Raw genomic sequence first — 24213 nt, forward strand, 5'->3', positions numbered from 1 at the left:
GCGCATACACCTTTAAGACCGATGCTGTCATCATTGAGCGCCGCAGGAGCGGCTATTTCAACCGCCGGCGGTCTCACTAGCATTGTTTGTTCAACGCCGCATAACCTGCCTTGAAGCTCACATGCTTGCAAGCATACCTCGCTGTCGGAACCTCGCTGCTGATCCCTGTATCCCGCTACCGGATCACCCGCTCATACCGAACCTCTCTACTACTGCTTGCTACTAGTGATAAGTACCCCGCAGGGGAATCCTCCATAAACCTTCATACTAAAGCTTACACTATCTAGCTCTGCATACTAAGGACTGTTACTATCATCTGCACTATCTAGATTGCTAGCTCTTGAGCCTACTAACATCTATCCTTGCACTGGGTTAGTCTCTCCTGTATGTCATCTGCTATCCTATCATCTACTACCATACATGATTGCTAACCTATCTGCATCCTACCTGTTACCATCTCATTCTCAAGAACATTCCTCTCAAGTGTCTGTCAACTATTGTCTCTACTTAAACCTGTCTCTTCAGCCTATCACCACTATACTACTATATACATAGATCACTCCAGGAACATCTTATTGAGTGTGTATATTTGTATGCTGAATCAGAGACTATCCACAGTGATGAGTCTTGGGAGTTGGGATTGGTATCTCAGCGTTTCTCTACATGACTACTGAGTGGAGTATTTCTGCAGCTGCAAAGCCACATTGTTCAGAAAACGCAGGAGCGTTACACGGGTCGACCATCGGTTCGACCCGAACATTGACTGTTCGAAATTTGGCCGAATTCCGAACTTCTTGCGGTAAAAGTTCGGAATTCGGCACCAGAACCGCCCAAAATGCAATGGGACAGGAACTGGGCTTTAAAAGCCCGTGATTGGACCAGAAACGTGAGTAAAAGCCAACTGAGGGGGCAGGAGGATGCTAGGAATGTGATTGGAGTGACTAGGGGGTCCAGAGGCCAATCAGTAGTGAATAGGCCCCCCAGTATATAACATAGCCCCGCCAAATCTCTAGCACTGTAATACAGGGGCTGTGGAAGAGAGTGGAAGCAGTTCTGTTACTCCTGCTGCAAAAGTGTCATTTAGCAATTATTAGTGTGAGGAAAGGGATATGCAGTGTAGTTAGGGTATTATATATCACTATAGTTAGATTCAATAATCTAGTTTCTGTAGGGAAAGTGTTAGGTGTCAGGGTGACCGTAGTGTAGTTTAGGGTGAACTGACTCTGACTGTCATGTCAGGGTGACCGCCAGAGAAAAAAGATAATTTTTCTTAGAATTTTTAGTAGAGCAGGGATGGGGCTCCGCTCCTTTCACACCTGGGCGTTTTTGTTTCAGGCGTTTATTGGGCTTTTTTGTGGACGTCTTTGGAGGCAGGCATGACATCTGAACTTCTGTGTAGGGGTATATATACACACAGACATATATGTATATATACACATACACACATATAGGTGTGAAAGGAGCGGAACCCCATCCCTGCGCTAATTAAATTATTTGTAGGGATGGGGTTCCGCTCCTTTCACACCTATATGTGTGTATGTTTATATGTGTATATATATGTGTGTGTATATATACCCCTATACAGAAGTTCAGATGTCATGCCTGCCTCCAAAGACGCCCAAAAAATGCCCAATAAACGCCTGAAACAACACACCTGGGCGTTTTTGTTGCAGGCGCTTATTGGGCATTTTTTGGGCGTCTTTGGAGGCAGGCATGACATCTGAACTTCTGTATAGGGGTATATATACACACACACACATATATATATATATATATATATATATACACACATACACACATATAGGTGTGAGAGGAGCTGAACCCCATCCCTGCAAATAATTTAATTAGCGCAGGGATGGGGTTCCGCTCCTTTCACACCTATATGTGTGTATATATATATATATATATATATATATATATATATATATATATATGTGTGTGTATATATACCCCTATACAGAAGTTCAGATGTCATGCCTGCCTCCAAAGACGCCCAAAAATTGCCCAATAAACGCCTGAAACAAAAACACCCAGGTGTGAAAGGAGCGGAACCCCATCCCTGCGCTAATACAATGTCTAAGAAAAATTATCTTTTTTTTTTTGGTTCTGGACATGCTACAGAGCTGAAACTTCACAGGTACACTTTGTAGACCCCCCAGACACCAAATCCAAAGAAATCTCTTCTTTCAATAATTTTTTCAATAATTGGCTCTCTATCAAAAATGACAATTTTTAAGAACTTTTTTGTGTGATTAATAGTCCCTGGGGTATGACCCAGAACCCTAGGCACTTTTTAGGGGCATTTATTGGGTGTTAGGGCTTCAAAATGGTGTTTTTTGATTCCATTATATATATATATATATATATATATATATATACACACATATATTTTTTATATATATATATATACACACACACACACACATATATATATATATATATATATATATATATATATATATATACCCCTATACAGAAGTTCAGATGTCATGCCTGCCTCCAAAGATGCCCACAAAATCCCCAATAAACGCCTGAAACAAAAACGCCCAGGTGTGAAAGGAGCGTAGCCCCATCCCTGCGCTATTGAAATTCTTAGAAAAATTATCTTTTTTTCTGGTTCTGGACATGCTACAGAGCTGAAACTTCACAGGTACACTTTTTAGACCCCCAGACACTAAATCCAAAGATTTTTTTTTTCAATAATTTTTTCAATAATTGGCTCTCTATCAAAAACGACAATTTTTAAGAACTTTTTTTGTGTGATTAATAGTCCCTGGGGCATGACCCAGAACCCTAGGCACTTTTTAGGGGCATTTATTGGGTTTTAGGGCTTCAAAATGGTGTTTTTTGATTACCGAAGTTCGGGTCCCATTGATTTCAATGGGGTTCTGGAATCCGGACCCGAGCTTTAGGGAAGTTCGGGTGTTCTGGCCAAACAAACTTTTCAAAAGTTCGATCATCCCTACTCTTTATGAGATTGGAGTAAGTCCTGGGCATTCAGGAGTGCTTGCCCCTTGTACTTCTCTCTCCCACCATGAACGTTTTCCTTAAAAGCAACCAAGGTGGGGTTTGTCATTTCTCTGCTGCTGGGCGTGGGGGGGCTTGGCCCAGTCCTGGGCTTATCGTCTACTCGAGCAAGATATTCCTGTATTGCACATAATATCTTTCTTTGAAGCCATGGCCCAAATATATGAGGACCCCCACCAAGCTGCCATTGCTCAGGCTACACTCCATGCACTACAACAAGACTGTAGGCCCATGGAGTGCAGACTGGAACAAGGCCCTTGCTATGAATTTCATCTAGGTTTGTCAGAACCTCTTAAAGATGAACCAAACAGGGTGGCACCGCCTGACTTTCTTGAATGCTAAATTAAATTATCCATCACCTGAGACTATATGACCAATGTTCTAATAGATCTGGCAATCTTCAACTGTCTTCACTGTTACTGAGAGTCTCTGCACCAACCTCAGCACCATCTGCACCAGACACATCCAGTCTCACTGAAGTTGAGGCAATGCAGATGGGACTTTTCCGTTCTCCACTCCCCACAGAGAAGAAGCCAATCCACCAGAAATCTAACCTATGTTTCTATTGTGGAGAGACTAGTCATTACAAGCAGGCTTGCCCTGTAAGACCCAGCAAGTCAGTCATTCTCCTCTTCATTGGTGGCTTGTGTACACTTTAGGGAATAACCCTGCTAATATCACTTTGTTTATCCCATTACAAGTGTCCAGAAGGACTATCCCAATATTGACTCCAATGTATTGCAGCTTGTTCCTTTTACATTACCAAGAGTTTTTAGACATTTTTAATAAAAAGAATATCCTTACTCTACCCCTTTACTGTCCCTATACCTGTCCAAACGAGTTTTTACTAAAACGCGAAATACCACTTGGGCGTATCCTTTCACTTTCTGAGCCTGAATTAGAAGCACTTTGCCAGTATATTTTAGAAAACTTGGAGAAGGGTTTAATCCACCTATCCACCTCTCCTGCCAGAGTTGGCATCTTCTTTGTTGAAAAGATAGACCATGCTCTTCCCCTTTGTGTGGACTATGGAGAGCTAAACAAGATTGCCATCAAGAACAGATACCCTCTTCAACCGGTCCCTGAACTTTTTCAAAGTTTCAGAACTGCCAAAGTATTTACCAAGCTCCATCTACAAGGGACCTATAAACAGCGACCTATAATCTTGTACATATTAGAGAAGGGGATAAATGAAAGACAGCATTCAGTCATTTTGAATATTTCACAATAGCAAAATCCCACAGCGCACAAGGAGAAACATTACAAATGTATGCAGCTGTGAACCCAAAAGCGCAGATCTTATACAAGGCAGAATCGTGTTGAACAGAAAAAACAATATTAGGTCACACTTGCATTGATTCCAAGGCACATGCCAATAAATAAATCTAGCGATAGTCTCAAAATAGTGTATTATATTATAGTGTAACAACTGTCCAACTGCCAAAACACTCTCAAATAATAGGGACTGATATGGGGTTAAATGTAGGCAAACTTTTTCAGGGCAAAGACAACCATACCTACTTCAAATAGGAAAGTGGCTCTATGTAAATAACCAGAAATTATAGGGAATTACCACCACTGCAAGTGTGATATGAACAAGCACTGCCAGTGTATTTGAACCTGAGAGGGGAGACTGTGCAGTATTAGCCGGAATCCTTGGAAAAGGATAAACTGGCCAATAGTGTCACTGTAACAGGACTACAATTGGGAGCTCCCCTACCCAGGTTATGGTGCCTCCAGCCACTGCTCTGACATCCTTCAATAAGGACTGCCAATCTTTTTCAAGAAAAGCCATAGGTATGGTGAAAATTCCTTATACATGCTCCTGTCTCCTCCCACCCTGACCCTTGCTTTCCCATGTACAAAAAAAGGAAATACTATATAGGTTAATAAAAACAATTATTCACTGGGCTCAAAAGTAAGATGTTTTTCATAATTTTCTCAAGATGACTGGGTGCACCTCTTACCTATTATGGAATTTGCCTATAATAGTTCTGTGAACAATGATAGGAACCGAGCATAATTTTTTTGCCAATTATGGATTACAACTTTGACAAGAGAAGGAAGGGGGCCTATTCCTAAACCCAGGAGGCAATGTATGGTTATCAACGATAAATCAGAAAATGCCATACCCAACAAAAAAGTTTGGAGTTTAGATTTGAGATATGTGGCATTTCTAATTGCACTAAAATTGTTCAAAGATGAATTATTAGATTGACCCTTCTCAAACAGGAATGGCTATAGATGGATCAAAATTAGCCACCAGCAATAACCGCCAACAGTAACTGCCAGCAGTACCCGCGAGCTGTACCCACCAGCAGTAATCGCACCAGCAGTACCCACCAGCAGTCTGAAAAATAAGTAGAAAAGGCATATGCATTAGCGTGTGTAACTTGTTGCAATATGTTTTTTAATAACTAGTTGTGTTTTGTCATAAAATGTCATGTCCTTGTTCATACATGTATGAATAAGGACATAACCTTTTCTGTCTGCCTAAGTCATATGTGCTAGGGGTGCAACAAGCCCACAGCACATAACTGTAAATATCCCAGCATGTGCAGTGTTTCCGACTCCTACCACCTTCAAATCACTGAAGTGGTCATGGTGGTTAGAGTGTTCCTTTAATATCTCTCAGAAGAAGTAAACCTCTGTATACTGATTTCATTTCATTTGAACATCCTCTAGTTTTGTTAAATTAGTGTGGGGGGGGGCGTCAGCGTGGGAAGGGCACGGCGGCGTTTTATTACTTATATACCTTAACTATAGTATATATATTTTATATGCGGCCCGAGAAATTTCTCGACGCTCAATGTGGCCCAGAGAAGCCAAAAGGTTGGAAACCCATGCTATATAGAATCCATATATAACATTGTTTTAAACAAAGTGATTGCTTAAAAGTCTTAGGTCTGTTAGGGTAGGGCTGATTGACTGTTCAGCACTCCCTATGTAATTCCCATAGAAGGGAATGAGCTGCCAATCTATTTGCTTTTGGGCATAGCTGGGGTGTGGCTTGCTGTGTAGGGCGTGTGTGCTTACAGCTGCAGAACCAGCTAAGGGTTTGCACATGAGGCAGTACAGCCACCCCATAGGTGGAAAAATACCAGGTTGGTTCTTCAAGGTGCTCAGTTTTCTGAAAAGCAAGGACTAGAAAGGGGCCAGCAATCCAGCAAGCATGTGACTTATACTGATACGTTTAGTTTGAATATTCATTGGTATTTCAATAGAATGTGTTGGGGTTACATAGAGGAAAATCTTTGCATATTACTCTAATCATAGCAAGTATGACTGGACCTTTTTAAGAGTTCTAATGAAAGTTTGAAATTGTTTATTTATTTACACAGCGTCTTATTCAAGACTGTACGTGATGGATGCCAAATTGTTAAACTTAGAAGACGTAGGTGACTCCTCATAAGAACTTTATTGTTGTCCAATATAAAGTTAGAAATAAAACCTAGCAGTTTTTGCTTTCAGCTTTAATGTCTTTACAGAAAGGAGGGTGGCAGGAGGGTGAGCTCAGTGCTCTCTTTTATTGTTTTGCATGCTGACATTCTGAATGTGTAATGCTCAAATGCACCTGAATAACATAATAACACAATTCTGTAGAAAACGATAACCCGGAAGTTTAAAAAAAAAGGCTTAGGCCACTAAACACCTGTTAGACACCTGGCAGTGTGCCAGCAATGCTAATTAATTCATTTTTTACTACTTTTCGTCAAATCAAATGTACTGCAGAGGGCAAAGACAATGTAGCACACAACTGTACATGGAGAGGAAAAATCTTGAAGCATAATGAGGTCTAATTAAAACAGCAAGTTTGGCATTCGGCTGAGAATTTTCTGCCAGTACTGTGGCACCATCACTTCTTGTTTGTTCAGAAGTTGTTCCTTATTTCTCTTCATGGAAACAAAGTCAAGTTATCCTGACAGAAAGGTTATAACAATTGCAATTCTGCAACTTAGAGAAGGTAGAAGTGTTTGGCAGAAAGGAAATTAAAAGGAATTTTTCGTGCCTCAATTAATTAAGGGAATGCTGCTCTTTTGCTATTTGCTAACTTTTGGCCTGCTAATATACTATTAAAAGTATTTTTGGGAGGGCATGGCCTGCAGCACATGTAAGAGGACACTATAAGAAAATCGGGCGATATTTATTAGTACGATTTTCGTATGCTGTGCACACAACTTTCGACAGCCGTGTCCGAATATTCATATGAAAATTCACAAAGGGACAAACTCCAAAATATCTATTGTACGGGAACAGAATGAACGATTTTCGTTTAATGTGTACCAGTTTCATACGATTTTCATACAAGAAAAATCAGAAAAGAGAGAATACGCATCCAGATGTTGCCAATAAGTGTCCGGCAGAGTTATTTTAATAAAACTTAAAACCTTAATAGTAAGGGTCCTTTCACACGGGCGGTCCGTATGTCCGTTTTTCATCCCATTTTTTTGCAGATGAAAAACGGACATAATGCATGTCAATGGGATTGCGGATGTCAGCGGATGACCATCCACTGACATCCGATTTGAGTCCTTTCTGATCAGTTCAGTTTTTTGGAACAGAAGAGAACCCTATTTTTCTTCCGTTTAAAAAAATGGAACGGACGCAAAAACAGATGTCAGCAGTGTCATCCGCTGACATCCGCAATCCCATTGACATGCATTATCCGATTATGCATTTATCACCCGCAAACAGATGGGATGACATACGGACCGGATAACACAAGTGTCATCCGTGTCCATGAAAAAAAAAAAAGTGCAGGAGCGGATCAAAAAACGGTCCGCTCCGTGTTAAAGGACCCTTAATCATATCTGGCAAAAAATAAACCACAGATTAAATATGCATTTTTATGTAGAGATAAAGCACAGGGAGGAGCACCAGATTTAAATAAATATTATAATGTAGTAATATTGTCACAGTTAGTAGAATGGGGGAAAAAAATTGTAAAAAAGCATTGGTCACAATAGAGAACACAATGAGAGAAACAAATTTGGGTAATAACAGTTGAGTACCACGTAAATATAAAAAAATGGGAGGGAAGACACTTGATTTGTCTAGGAATGTTTTTAGGGAATGGGATTACATATATAGGTTGGCCAAGTGGAAATACAATTCACCTTTAATAGCACTAGTGGGGACAAATTATTTTATTCCAGGGAACAAACAACAGTTTGGTGAGTGGATATTAGATGAAGGGGCACAAATAAAAGATATATTAAATAAGGGGAAAATATATACACATCAGGATTTGAAACAAAAGGAGAATCTGATGGATTTGGAATGAATGGTGGTACCTCCAGTTAAGACATTTTATTATGAAATTACCTCAACCAATTAGATCGGGAGCAGATTAACCCTTTTGAACGTCTGTTTGAAACAGACAGAAGCAAAACATAACTTCTCTAAGATATATAAAATACTTAAAGGAATGGGGGGACCTGAGGTGCCACCATTCATTAGAAAATGGGGAGAGGAATTAGGCAGACATCTGGAGACCCAACAAATAAAGAAAGTAGTGAAAGCAGTTCATAAGGTAACAACAGATATAAGCTCACTAGAGCTGAATTATAAAAGCCTGGTGAGGTGGTATATAACCCCTGAGAAAGTAAATAAAATACAACCAGAAAAATCCCCTATATGTTGTCAGGGTTGCCCCCAGATACAATGGCCCATATATGTTGAGAATGCCCCAAGATAGTGGAATACTGGCAAAAGATCAGGCAGTTAATTAAAGATATAGTAGGAACTGAGGTTGACGATCCATGGGTGTAATTGTTCCATAATGTTAAAGAACCGATTAAACAATATAGAAATACATTGATCTCTAGTCTGCTGTTGTGAGGGGAGGGTTCGAAAGGGTGTTTGCATTGTCTATGCTGTTTTTTTTTTCATGTATTTTTTTCTCTTCTTGAGTATATAAGGAGAGATGATGTAAATGTATGAAGATGTAACTGTCTGAAATTAAATTAAAATTAAAATAAGAAAAAAATAAGACTGTGCATATTTAGAAACAATAAAAAACAAAAAAAAATTATTTGTCTTACGAGAATTTCCGTACAAATTTTTGTTCAACAGTTTTGATTTGCTGTGAAACAACGAGGGAAATTGGATGATTGTTTACCCGATTTTCTTAGAGTGTGTACCCCCCTTAAGAGAGCTCCCTCAGTGATCTTGTAGTTCATCTTGCACATCTGCTCTTGAGGATACCTAGAGCCATGAGACAATGCTTTAACCCCCCTATGCTCCTTTTCTGCACCCACAGGTGACACCTTGTGGACATCAGTGCCCAAGAAACACATACCATGGTTGGGAAGCTGACACTGGGCAGCAAGATGGTGGTAAGAAATCACACAGTGGGAAACAACAGAGGGAAAGGGCAAAGGAGGTGGTGGTGTACTTGAGGCACTTTTTTTTAACCAACCATCCTCTATACAGAGCCTCCAAATCTACTTAAAAAAAAAAAATTCTGTGGTACAGCTCTGCTATGCCTCTCTCTGACACGACAGATGACATTTAACTCCTGACAGATGACAATATACTATGCAAAGAGAGGGAATTCAATCATTTAAGTCTGAATTGATCTAAAATAATTCCCTTTCCGACTTTCCCCAAGAGGTGCAAAAACAGCACCCCATGTTTTAAGGTGTCAAAAATCGACTACAAACGCTGCACCATCAACATTCCATATTTTACCCTGCCCAACTACGTGAGTGTCAAGGGAGAATCTCATTTTTTTTTTTTTACTCTGCTCTGTTGGCCTCTGAATGAGTAGACAGATTCCATAAACAAGAGCAAGATCCACTATTATTATTTGTGTTGCCTAATGGGCCATATCTGCTTTTGCCGCCTTTGAATGTTGCACGTCTTTCTTCACCTGATAACCCAGCTCTATGGTGATACATGGTAGCACGTTTTGGCTACCTCATTCATTGAGCACCATGAGCTTTTGGTGTGGACACAATGTACAGTACATAATTGAAAACTTTGGATAACACTCTGGCTTACTGATAAATTGTAATAAGTCCACTTTTCTATCCATAGACCAGTTTCCACAACCCTTGGCAGACTCTCTGTCTCATATCCAGGTTGTTCCTGTTTTTAAATACCTGGGAATACACATCTTCAGATACATTACAAAATACCGCTTTCTCAGTCTCACTCCACTGATGAAATAATCCAGAAGTGTTCGGTCTAGAATATGCTTGTCTGTGGAGTCAAACTCTTAAATATAAAAAATCAAAAATGTGTTGCGCCAGATCATATAAAAATAAACAAATGAAAACATAATTAAGATGATCCCATACATTTAAATCATATGAGAAAAAAGTCCATGTGGTAAGTGATGCTAAAATGGTGATACAAATACTCAGATAAGCATATAACATATGAAAAAAAGTCAGCGTGAAACAATGATGCTGCAAGTCTCAAAAAAACAAAACACCTCAGTGAATGTGCTACAATCCACCACCACAAATTCAAGCCTCTCACCTTTCTATCTGACCCAGGAGTCACCTAGGGTGAATGTTTTCATGCAAAAATGGGAAAATGAAGCCATTTTTAATAACAAACCAGCAGAGTTGATCACATACAAAAGATATATCGATGATGTTTTTATGGTGTGGAGGGGTACGCGAGATTCTCTAATGGAATTTTTAACATATATAGGTGCAAACCAATATGATATCTCGTTCTCACACACCATAAACATGGAGGGTTTGAATTTTTTAGACTTATTTATTTTTAAGAATGGAAACAGACTTTATACTAAAACACATTTTAAAGAAGTAGATGCTAACGGCTATATACCTCTAGGAAGTTGCCACCACCCCAGATGGCTTAGCATGATTCTGAAAATTAAGATGATGAGAATCAGGAGAAATTGCAATAGGGACCAAGATTATGATGATCAAGCTGATTTATTGATAAACAAATTTAAGTAAACGGGCTATAAAAACAAAGATCTAGTTAACACCAAAAACAAAATATTGAAAGGAAAGGTTTGTTCACCAAAAAAACAAGAAATAAAGAGGATTTTAGCACAGCGTTTTTAACTAGTTTCTCCAGACAACATTCAGAATTAGAAAAAATTTTTAAAAAACACTGGGCCCCTGCTTATGAGAGATGATGTTTTATAGACCTTTTTACCTTAATTTATTTACACTAAACCTAAAAATTTTGAGACTACAATTAGCTCACAACGTAGTCAACCCACCTAAAAAAACTTGTACATTTCTCGACCAAGTTGGTTTTTATAGTTGTGGGCGATGTATGATTTGCAGAACATCCAAACATAGGAAAAGGAAAACCATTGATTTTAAATCCTATGCCAATGGAAAAACGTACCAAATACAGAAATTTATCACATGTGCCTCAACGCATGTAACTTATCTCCTTTCATGCCCCTGTGGCCTCCAATACATTGGAAGGACCACTAGGGAGTTGAGAGTGAGATTAAGGGAGCATGTCTTGAATATTAAAAAAGGACTAAAAAATCATAGTCTCTCTCATCATTTTAAAATAGCACACCAAAAAGACCTTAGCCTCCTAACTTTCTGTGTGATTGATCGAGTGGAACCACACTGGAGAGGGGGTGATCTCAAAAAAGCCATATCTCAAAATGAGACACAGTGGATTCACCGTATGGAAACTTTGAAGCCCAGGGGTTTAAACATAGATTTAGATCTAAATTGCTTCCTTTCTAATTGGTAATGACCAGATTCACCCCTGCCATCGAGGGATAAATTGTTACCATTCAGTGACTTAATTATATTCATACACCCAGATGTATTTTTCATTTTTAGTCTCCCTACATCTGAAACTTTCCCAAACTAATATATTTTAGATCATTAATATTAAATGCTTACACAGTGGTCCTAATAACCAAAATAATTCATATTTTACTGAGGGACAAATTGTCGCCATTCAGGGACTCAGCACCTTATCTACATTTATACATTTAGATGGGGTTTTATTTACTGTTTTTCTATATACTTTTTAAACTAATATATTTTAAATGTATATACAGTGGTTTTAATAACCAAAATAAAAATGTATACACAGTGGTTTTAAGTAACCAAAATAAAAAACATATTTTAATATAATTTTAAGTATAAATATTAATAAAAATAATTTTTAAAGATATAATAAAATTTATATAAATATGTTTTGTTCATCCTCTAAATAATAATATTAACTATTTATCAAAACGACCTCTAATAAAAAATTACACATTTTTTAACAATTTTTTCAAATATTAATTAAAATATATAAATTATCACACTTTTTTCCACATATTTTTAATATATATTGTATATCACTATCTAAGTTCACAATTTAATAATATATTATTTAAATTATATAAACTCACATCCACTAATTATTATATCACAATATACTTATTTATTATAAATTACCAAGCACTATATTATTGGCCTAACAGATATATATATATACATAGGAAGAATAGGTCTCGTAATATGTTAATTATACATCTACTTAATATATTTGGTTTGTTTAACAGCAGAGACTAGCGTTTGTATTTGTTGAAGAGATGAATAAAGTTTTTTGTGTAAACAGGAAGTAACACCGTCTAACCATGCGAGCCTATATATTTATTAAAAATTTTCTAACATTAGAGCAATTATATCTATATTTTGAATGCCCAGAGAGGATTCATTCTTATTACGAAATAATATAAGACATTTATCAATTAGAGCACCGGACATTACGATCGTTTGTGCTAGATATAAATAGAGCGATGCTGACCGGATATGATGTCTTTGAAAACGCCCAATAATCGGGTGAAACACGTCGACGTAACTTCCGGTACGGATGGAACGCATCGTCACTTCCTGTCTGCTTCCTGGATCTCAGTGGAACGCATGCCAGCAGCGGTGTCCACCACCATTGTCAGATCTGTCTAACATGCGGTTTCTTTTCATTTAAGTTTTGTAAGTATGTTTTTTTGCTTTGGGGGAATAAATTAGTCCAAACCTACTACACTATTGGTCCCCTTTTTTTCTTGCATCTGGGAAAAGCGGAGCCTACAGTCGGAGCGATCCCATATAAGGCATCTTCAATCCTGGAATACCTATACCAAGAGCTGGGTTGCAAAAGCCATCTTTGATCTAACCAAGCGTTTGAAATTCACACTTGTGGTGAGGAGGGAACCAAGAGGGTCTGGCCACTCACTTGAGCACCGTTTGAACGATCGGTTTACTGCACCTGAGCACTTTTACTTGGACTCATAATATCTAAGAACTGTTTTATTAATTTGTTGCAATACATATTGGTTTCCTATTTTTACTATTTTAATTATTTATATTAATCACTTTGCACTTTATTGGATACATCACGATTAAGAATTGTATTATTGTTTGTAACACATGGTTGTTTTTACATATTTTTATATTTATATACACCATTAATATTGGTTTACACATTTTTATGAAATGCTAGCGCTGTAATAATTGTTACTTCACATGTGACAGTACCACCAAGCCATTTTTGAGGCCAAAAGAGATGCTTCCCCATTGGACACTCTATACCAACAGATTACATAGTTACATAGTTTGTGAGGTTGAAAAAAGACATCAGTCTATCCAGTTCAACCTAAGATGTGCTTGTGTTTGCTGTTAACCGTACATTGTATACCCCTGTATGTTATGGTCTTTAAGGTGCCCATCTAATAGTTTTTTGAAACTATCAATGCTCCCTGCTGATACGACTGCTTGTGGAAGAGAATTCCACATCCTTACTGCTCTGACAGTGAAGAACCCCTTACGTATTTTAAGGTTAAACCGTTTTTCCTCTAGTTTTAGTGAGTGGCCACGTGTCTTATTGTATTCCCTTTCTTTGAAAAGTTTGTTCCTTATGCTAGGGTCACCAGTACAGTATTTGTACATTGATATCATATCCCCCCTCAATCGTCTCTTCTCCAGAGAGAATAAGTTCAGTGCTTGTAGTCTTTCCTCATAGCCGATGTTCTCCATTCCCCTAATTATTTTTGTTGCCCTTCTCTGGACTCTCTCCAGTTCCAGCACGTCCTTCCTGAGGACCGGTGCCCAGAACTGGACAGCATACTCCAGATGTGGCCGGGCCAGAGTCTTGTAGAGTGGGAGAATATTCTCTTTATTTCTGGAGTGAATCCCCTTTTTTATACATGCTAGTATTCTGTTGGCTTTGCTTGCAGTGGCTTGGCATTGCATGCCACTGCCAAGCCTGTTGTCTACCAGTACCCCCAGGTTTCCCCCCCCCCCCCCCCCAGTGAGTAGCTTGCTTTCATGCGTTCATGTGTGCATTACTTTACATTTTTCAACATTAAACCTCATCTGCCATGTAGTTGCCCACCCCATTATTATGTTCAGATCCACTTGTAAGGTTTCCACATCCTGCATAGAAGATATTGGCATGCTTAGTTTAGTATCATCCGCAAATACTGAGATTGTACTCAATATCCCCTCCTCTAGATCATTTATGAATAAATTAAACAGGATTGGCCCCAGGACAGATCCTTGGGGGACCCCACTTTCGACACCCACCTAATCCGAGTACTCCCCATTAATCACCACCCTCTGGCCTCTCCCCTGGAGCCAGTTCTCTATCCAGGTACTTACCCTATGGTCCATATATACCTTCCTTAGTTTGTACAGTAAGCGTTTGTGGGGAACGGTGTCAAAGGCCTTTACAAAGTCCAGATACACCACATCCACAGGCTTACCTTTATCTAGGTGGCAGCTCACTTTATCGTAGAAGGTTAATAGATTGGTTTGGCAAGAACGATTTTTCATGAATCCATTCTGAATACTACCAATAATACCGTTTTCATTACTAAAGTCTTGTATGTGGTCCCTTAATATCCCCTCCAAAATCTTGCAGACTACTGATGTTAGGCTGACCGGCCTATAGTTACCCGGGATATATCTCGGCCCCTTTTTAAATATTGGTATCACATTGGCTTTTTTCCAATTAGCTGGCACCATACCTGTCAGTAGACTATCCTTAAAGATCAAGAATAATGGTCTGGCAATCACCTGGCTGAGCTCTTTAAGAACCCTCGGGTGCAAGCCATCCAGTCCCGGAGATTTATTTATGTTAAGTTTCTCTAGTTTAGTTCTAAGTCTATCTTCTGTTAGCCATGGGGGTACTTCCTGAGGTGTATTATTTAATTTATCATTACAAGCTGGGTTAGTGTAGCCCCCCGATTCTTTTGTGAAGACTGAAGAGAAGAAATTATTTAACACTTTCACCTTTTCTCTGTCCTCTGTGGTCATATTTCCTTGGTCGTCTTTTATGAGGCCAATGTGTTCTGGCCTCGCTTTCTTACTGTTTATATACTTTAATTTCTTGGTTTTTTTTTTTTACTCTAGTCCGCTATAAGTCTCTCGTGTTCTATTTTAGCCACCTTGATTTCGTCTTTACATTTCCTATTACACTCTTTGTAATGCTTGAATGCTGCCAATGACCCCTCAGTCTTGTATTTTTTGAAGGCCTTTTCTTTCGTTTTAATATGCATTTTTATGGTGGAGTTTAGCCACCCAGGGTTCAGTTTTGCTCTTTTAAATGTATTTCCCTTTGGAATGCACTGGCCAATCCCTTTGTTTAGAATGCTCTTGAAGCACTCCCATTTTTCCTCCGTGTTCTTTGTTCCCAGGGTTCTATCCCATTTGATATTTTCTAGCAGAGAGTGCAGTTTTGGGAAATTGGCTCTTTTGAAATTCAGTGTCTTTGCGCTCTGAGCAGCGATTCTTGGCTCTGAGGAAGGGGGCTCGCCCCCGAAACGCGTCAGCCTAGCCAGAACAGTTTCATGCGGTACCCTGCATGCCATCCAGCATCACATCACACAGTACCTGGGAGATTATATGTATATCATGTTGATGTGTGTACATTCACACCTGTTTTGTGAGTATAATATATACTTGTTAATATTTTAATAAATGTTTTTAGTGGTAATGCACTAGGTCGGTGCGCCCCTTTTCTTTTTGTTGTTGTTTGCCAAAAGGAATAGAGCCAGCAGCATTCTACGGCTGCTCTTCATACACCTCAGTGCAAGGCAGTATAAAGTCAATCGAGTGGGTGGGCAGCAACGTGTTTCAGGGTTCCGACTCCTTTGTCAAGCTTGCTCGAAGAAGGATAAGCTAACTGTTTAAGCATTGCGGGAGTAGACACCTGTAGAGGCGGGCACAGCATTAGGGCTCAGTGATACAGAGAACAGACGACTACAGGTGTCAGCAATATATACAAAACAACATGTATGGAAAACACTGATAGAAAATAAAGTCAATATTTATATTACTTAACATATTTGAGTCTGTCTAGGTAAAGTGCATATAAGAGTCAATTCATAAATAATGCAATTAGCAAGAATTATTCCTAATAAATATTAAAAGTAAAATAAAATAAAATAAAATAAAATAATAAAAATAATAAAGAAGAGGCATGCAGAATACATTCATGTCCATGCATCTAATGGCTACAAATCCCTTATTGTATGAAAGATATTGATGTATACATTGTCCCTTAGTACAATAAACAATATTAAAAACCAAAGCATGTGATTAAAACATGATAACATTAGAAAACCTATAAAAATATATATATTATATATATAGCTTCTATGAAGAAAACACAAAACCAAATATTTATATAAGTCTAAAGGATAAAATCAATACATTACATTTTTTTAAACCATAGGGTTATGTATTTAAATGTAAAAGATTTGTACAGCTGCAAGAAAAAGTATACGGATTTCTGCACAAATTGGTCATCAAATGTGATCTGATCATCATCATCTAAGTCACAACAATAGACAATCACAGTCTGCTTAAACTAATAACACACAAAGAATGAAATGTTGCCATGTTTTTATTGAACACACCATGTAAACATTCACAGTGCAGGTGGAAAAAGTATGTGAACCCTTGGATTTAATAACTGGTTGAACCTCCTTTGGCAGCAATAACTTGGGGTGTCTGGTGTGAATTGCTTTCTTGAGGTCATGCCACAGCATCTCAATCGTGTTGAGGTCAGGACTCTGACTGGGCCACTTCAGAAGGCGTATTTTCTTCTGTTTAAGCCATTCTGTTGTTGATTTACTTCTATGCTTTAGGTCATTATCCTGTTGCAACACCCATCTTCTGTTGAGTTTCAGCTGGTAGACAGATGGCCTTAAGTTCTCCTGCAAAATGTCTTGATAAACTTGGGAATTCATTTTTCCTTCGATGATAGCAATCCGTCCATGCCCTGATGCAGCAAAGCAGCCCCAAACCATGATGCCCCCACCACCATACTTCACAGTTGGGATGAGGTTTTGATGTCGGTGTGCTGTGCCTCTTTTTCGCCACACATAGTGTTTGTGTGTTTCTTCCAAACAACTCAACTTTGGTTTCATCTGTCCACAGAATATTTTGCCAGTACTGCTGTGGAACATCCAGGTGCTCGTGTGCAAACTGTAAGCGTGCAGCAATGTTTTGTTTGGGCAGCAGTGGCTTCCTCTGTGGTATCCTCCCATGAAATCCATTCTTGTTTAGTGTTTTACGTATTGTAGATTCGCTAACAGGGATGCTAGCATTTGCCAGTGACTTTTGTAAGTCTTTAGCTGACACTCTAGGATTCTTCTTCACCTCATTGAGCAGTCTGCGCTGTGCTCTTGCAGTCATCTTTACAGGACGGCCACTCCTAGGGAGAGTAGCAGCAGTACTGAACTTTCTCCATTTATAGACAATTTGTCTTACCGCGGACTTATGAACAGCAAGGCTTTTGGAGATACATTTATAACCCTTTCCAGCTTTATGCAAGTCAACAATTCTTAATCGTAGGTCTTCTGAGAGCTCTTTTGTGCGAGTCATCATTCACATCAGGCAATGCTTCTTGTGAAAAGCAAACCCAGAACTGGTGTGTGTTTTTTTATAAGGCAGGGCAACCAACACCTCCAATCTCATCTCATTGATTGGACTCCAGTTGGCTGATATCTCACTCCAATTAGCTCTTGGAGATGTCATTAGTCTAGGGGTTCACATACTTTTTCCACCTGCGCTGTGAATGTTTACATGGTGTGTTCAATAAAAACATGGCAACATTTCATTCTTTGTGTGTTTTTAGTTTAAGTAGACTGTGATTGTCTATTGTTGTGACTTAGATGATGATCAGATCACATTTTATGACCAATTTGTGCAGAAATCCATATCATTCCAAAGGGTTCACATACTTTTTCTTGCAGCTGTATAACTGAATAAGTTGAATGTCCAGTTGGATCATAAAATGGTAAGGACCTCAAATTTTAATCCCTTTCGGGTTTGAGTATTGAGTATAAAGATCGAAAAGGCTTCACTTCTACATAACCTTTGAAATCTATCAGCAAACGATGAACCCTCAGGGATAGATTCCCCCAGACCTACAGACCCTTGGTTGATTTGTTGTAGTACACCAAATCCCCATCTCCGATATGCCTGCTATATTCACTGATTCTTGCACAAACAGTGCAGATCCCACATATTGGAGGCCACAAGGGCAGGAAAGACAATATACCAGAAAACTGGTGGCACAAGAAGGATCTAATGGTGTAGGTTTTCCCACTTTCATCACAAACATTTATTTTCGGTGATCGACAAAACAGCTCATTTTGCCCTTTCTTTTTTTTTTTTGCACTGGTACATCCCTTCTAATTTGCAAAACTTGGCTAGGGAAAAGGGAGAAGGCTTGTATATTTCCTGCATCTTGCCAGAGATAATGATGTTTTTAATATCTGGGGCCCTCTTGTAAACAGATATTGGTCTGGTGGGAATAACTGAGCTGAGTTTGAGGTCTTGGAGTAGGATCCCTCAGTGATATTGGTAATAAACTTGAGATCAGAATTAGAATATGGTTCTTTGTCATTTACTTTAGGGGAGGTGTTGAAACACTCCTGGTGGGGCTTTCCAATAAGCTTAGAGTTAAATCCTTTATCCAGGAATCTTTCTTTGAGCATTGATCCTTGAGCGGCATTGTCCGAATCTAGGGAACAGTTCTTTCTTAGTCTGCAGAATTGTTCCCTTGAGATGTTATTTATCCATAGATACCATGTATGTATCCACCTAGGGTGGTGACAGCTGTTAAAATGTAGGTAAGTGTGTTTCAAGTGCGATCAAGAAAGATTAACCACTTTACCACCGGAGGATTTTGCTGTCTTACGTCTGGGCCACTTTTTGCGATTCGGCACTGTGCGACTTTAACTGACAATTGCGCGGTCATGCGACGCTGTACCCAAACGAAATTTACGTCCTTTTTTTCCCACAAACAGAGCTTTCTTTTGGTGGTATTTGATGTGCGATGTTTCACCTGTGCGATTTTTACTTTTTGCGCTATAAACAAAAAGAGAGCGACAATTTTGAAAAAATAACATATTTTTCACATTTTTTTATATGAAGTCCCCCCCCTAAAAAAATGTAAAAATCAAGATTTTTTATCATTTTAGGCCAATTTGTTTTCTGCTACATATTTTTGGTAAAAAAAATTGCAATAAGCATATTTTGATTGTTTTGCGCAAAAGTTATTGCGTTTACTAACTAAGGGAAAGATTTCTGATGTTTTTGGTGTTTTTTTTTTAACGAGTAATGGCGGCGATCTTCGATTTTTTTTGCGGGAATGCGACATTGCGACGGACAGATCGGACCCTTGACTGACATTTTTGACACTTTTGGGGTTACCAGTGACATTTCTACAGTAATCAGTGCTATAAATATGCACTGTTACTGTTAAAATGACACTGGCATGGAAGGGGTTAATTTTATTTGGAGAGGGAGGGGTTAATGTATGCCTGGTGCTTACTAACGTGTGTGGGGGAAGGTGACTGAGTGACACAGGGACAAATCTCAGGTTCAGCTATGCTGAACCCTGCAATCTGTCACTGTCTGTCACCTCGGAGATCCGCCTGCTCTGTTTACACAAGCGGGCGGATCTCCAGACTCGATTCCCCGACGATCGGGGAAGAGCAGCGGCGATCGCCGCTGCTCCTCCCCTGGCCCGACTCACGCTGTGACTGAAAACAGCGTGAGCGAGACTCCGGCGGTGCGCGCGCGCCGCCGAGAAGGGGGAGTGTCTGCCGACGTAGGTCTAGGTCTAGATTGTCATTATGAGGATCACAAGACAATTTACGGTACATGTTCCTAAAAGAGAGAAGTCTGTTGACTTCAGCGGTATAGTCAAACCTATCCAAAACAATGATGCCTCCTCCCTCATTCACCTGTTTTATAATTAATTCAGTATTATTGGTTAAAGCATCTAAAAGCTCTCCTTTCAGGTGAGCTAAAATGATATTGTTTATTATGAAAGGAATTTTTGGCAGAACAGAATTTGAGGATATTAGAATACGTGACCTAGTGAAATGTGTCAATGAAGGAGCCCCTGGCATGGATAGGTTAGAAGGTGGATCTGCACCTTAAAGCCAGTGTGGACCATCTTGATATCATCACCCAAAAAATCACCCTTAAATGTATCCCCACCAGGCCAGAGGCCCTCCAATATCCCTAAAGCCACCAAGTCTTCTCATTCCCTATTGGTGAGACTATTATCCGGATGATCCATGGGATCTGGATTGACAAGAATAGGTTTAGTTTTCATGTTAAAATAAAGTATTAATGTCAGTTTACAAACAAATGTATTGAGGTCACTAAATAACGTAAAAGGGATGGGATTAGAGAAAAGGCAGTGAGTAATTTTAAGGCCTTTCTTCAGCAAACAGACTTAATATGGGAAAAGTGTATAAGAGGAACAGCTGTATATTTCTATTTATTGTGTCTGTGGTGCTACTAGAAAGGATGGCCATAGACGTCTTTGGCTCCTTTCCTTTGGCTGGTTCGGCTTCACTGAATCAAGGCTTATCGATCTAATAGCCGTGTTGTCATCTACAGTGGTTACAATTTTCCCCTTCTGCTCTAGAGGCTGTTCACAGGCAATCTACAGTAGATTTAAGTGTGGTATGCTTTGTTTCCAACAAATTATGCTATTTCACTGATCCTGTGCCCTTGCTACTCTGCTTTTTGCACATTGATGGATCTGTTCAAGATCTACTAGAGGAGTTGCAGGATTCCAGTGTTTCTAGCTGGCCAAAATATAAAAGAACCTTTGTACTCTTTTCCTCAGAACTTTTACATTGAGCGCTGAACTTTATTTATGTACATCCTGTACATATATGTGTTGTGATATATGATAGGAGGATAGTACCGTACATCCTGTACATATGTGTTGTGATATATGATAGGAGGATAGTACCATACATCCTGTACATATGTGTTGTGATATATGATAGGAGGATAGTACCATACATCCTGTACATATATGTGTTGTGATATATGATAGGAGGATAGTACCATACATCCTGTACATATATGTGTTGTGATATATGATAGGAGGATAGTACCATACATCCTGTACATATATGTGTTGTGATATATGATAGGAGGATAGTTATCAAACTAACAGATAGACAATAGCCATTGTAATGGCGTGTCTATAAAGATATTTGTTGACAGGATTTTATTTCAAAATCATTGACAGAAAAATAAGGCATTTAGACAAACAATCAAATTCTTTGTACATTCTTTACTTTACACTTGAAAATGACATCCAGAATTGGGTTTTTCACCTTGTGAGTATCCGCTGTCATTTTCCATCTTTTTCATTGTATATTGTCAGCAGGATGAGTTGAATACAAAGTCTCTCTAAACAATTTTTTTACCCGTAATGTATATATTTAAGCATTCACTCGTTGTAAACAACCTTGGCAAAGAACAAAAAAAAACTCTATGTATGGTATGAGATTATATATATATATATATATATATATATATATATGTATATATATATATATATATATATATATATATATATATATATATATATATATATATATATATATATATACATATACACACACACACATACAGTATATACCGTACATTCATAAAGCATTCACGTTTTCAATGTTGTTATTTTGCAGCCTGATGCTACAGAGGTTTAAATTCATTTTTTCCATTAATCTGCTCTCAGTAGAGAGAAAAGGATCCACGCTTGTGGACGGTTGGCAAAGGCTGCAGCCTACCTCAAAATATGGCCGAAAGGCTATATCGGGATGTGTGGGTAAGGTGAGGTAAAGTGGCGCTGCCTGGTAACAGATAATTACAGTAAATGTGGTTGAATTATGTGCAAAGGTGCAAATGAATAAAATATCATACTAGTATCAAAATTAATATATAAATTAGTGGGGGTGTCTCTAAAGTGGTATGGTGCAATGTGCATAAATATGGTGTCTGTTAATCTCAGAAAGATCAAATATAAATATAAATATAAAAACACACTTCATATAACATAGGCTAAAAATATAAATACAGTGCATTCACATTTATAAATAAAAACAATCTTTAAATAGTGCTCGTGCGGTGAATAAACTGAAAACAGTCCAACAATCTATTAGCTTGCTGAGTGAGTCCGTGAATTAAAAAACAATATAGAAATAGTTGATCACCAATGATTATTCGGGTGAAATCCCGGAAGCGGCCGCCAACGAGGGATTCGCGGCCCCTACTGCTTGGATGCCCGTTGTTTTTACTATTTATGTGAGTACCTGACCTATTTATCTTACAATAAAGCTATTTTATATAACGGTACATCACTATATTGCCAATTCTTTCTTGTATATCATCATCGCATACATTCAAGAGAAGATCCTATTATCCGGTAAAAAAGGGGGTATCCCCTCCCCCCTTCCATAGGAGTCGCATAAAGACCACGCTGCAATAAGGCCCGTTACCCCTGTAGGGGTACATACCTCCGGTGAGTGCGGGAGCAATAGGAGGGGTGCACCTGTGTGTTTTTGCCCATCACTCACCCCACCCCAAAAAAGGCACTGCAAGCACTTTACTTTCACCCGAATAATCATTGGCGATCAACTATTTCTATATTGTTTTTTTATTCACGGACTCACTCAGCAAGTTAATAGATTGTTGGACTGTTTTCAGTTTATTCACCGCACGAGCACTATTTAAAGATTGTTTTTATTTATAAATGTGAATGCACTGTATTTATATTTTTAGCCTATGTTATATGAAGTGTGTTTTTATATTTATATTTATATTTGATCTTTCTGAGATTAACAGACACCATATTTATGCACATTGCACCATACCACTTTAGAGACACCCCCACTAATTTATATATTAATTTTGATACTAGTATGATATTTTATTAATTTGCACCTTTGCACATAATTCAACCGCATTTACTGTAATTATCTGTTACCAATCTGCTCTCAGTACCCCGTAATGAAAAGTGAAAACAATTTTAGAAATGTTTGCAAATGTATGGAAAAGGAAAAACTGAAACATCATATTGACATAAGTATTCAGACTGCAACAACAATTTTTGAAAATTTAGGTTCAGTTGTCTCCCATTTCTCATGATCTTGGCAAAGATGTTTCTGCACCTTGATTGAAGTCCACCTGTGGTAAATTAAATTGATTGGACGTGATTTGGAAAGGCACACACCTCTGTAAAATGCCTCACAGCTGACAATGCATACTGTTTAAACACAAAAGCCAAGTGGAACTGCAGAGCTCAGAGACAGGATCATTGCAAAGCACCGATCTGAGGAAGGTTACAAAACAATTCTGCTGCACTGAAGGTTCCCATGTGCACAGTGGCCTCCATAATTCTCAAATGGAAAACATTTGGCACAACCAGGAATCTTGCTGGTCACCATGCCAAACTGAGCTATTAGGGGAGAAGGGCCTTAGTAAGAGAGGTGACCAAGAACTTGATGGTCACTCTGACTGAGCTCCAGAGATCCTGTGTGGAGATGGGACAAAGTTACAGAAGGACAACCATCACTGCAACTCTTCACCGATCTGGGCTTTATATCAGATTGAAACCTCTCCTCAGTGCAAAACACATGAAAGCCCAGTTAGAGTTTGCAAAAGAGCATCTGAAGGACTCTCAGGCTGCGAGGAACAAGATTATCTGGTCTGATGAAACCAGGATTGAACTGTTTGCCCTCATTTCTAAACGTTATGCCTGGAGGAAACCACGCACCACTCATCACCTGCCCAATACCATCCCAACAGTGAAGCAGGGTGGTGGCAGCATCATGCTGAGAGGGATGTTTTCTAGCAGCAGAGACTTGGCCAGGCTTGAGGGAAAGCTGAATGATGCAAAGTA

Source organism: Pelophylax lessonae (assembly GCF_965119305.1).
Source record: "Pelophylax lessonae genome assembly, chromosome: 5".
Taxonomy (NCBI): domain Eukaryota; kingdom Metazoa; phylum Chordata; class Amphibia; order Anura; family Ranidae; genus Pelophylax; species Pelophylax lessonae.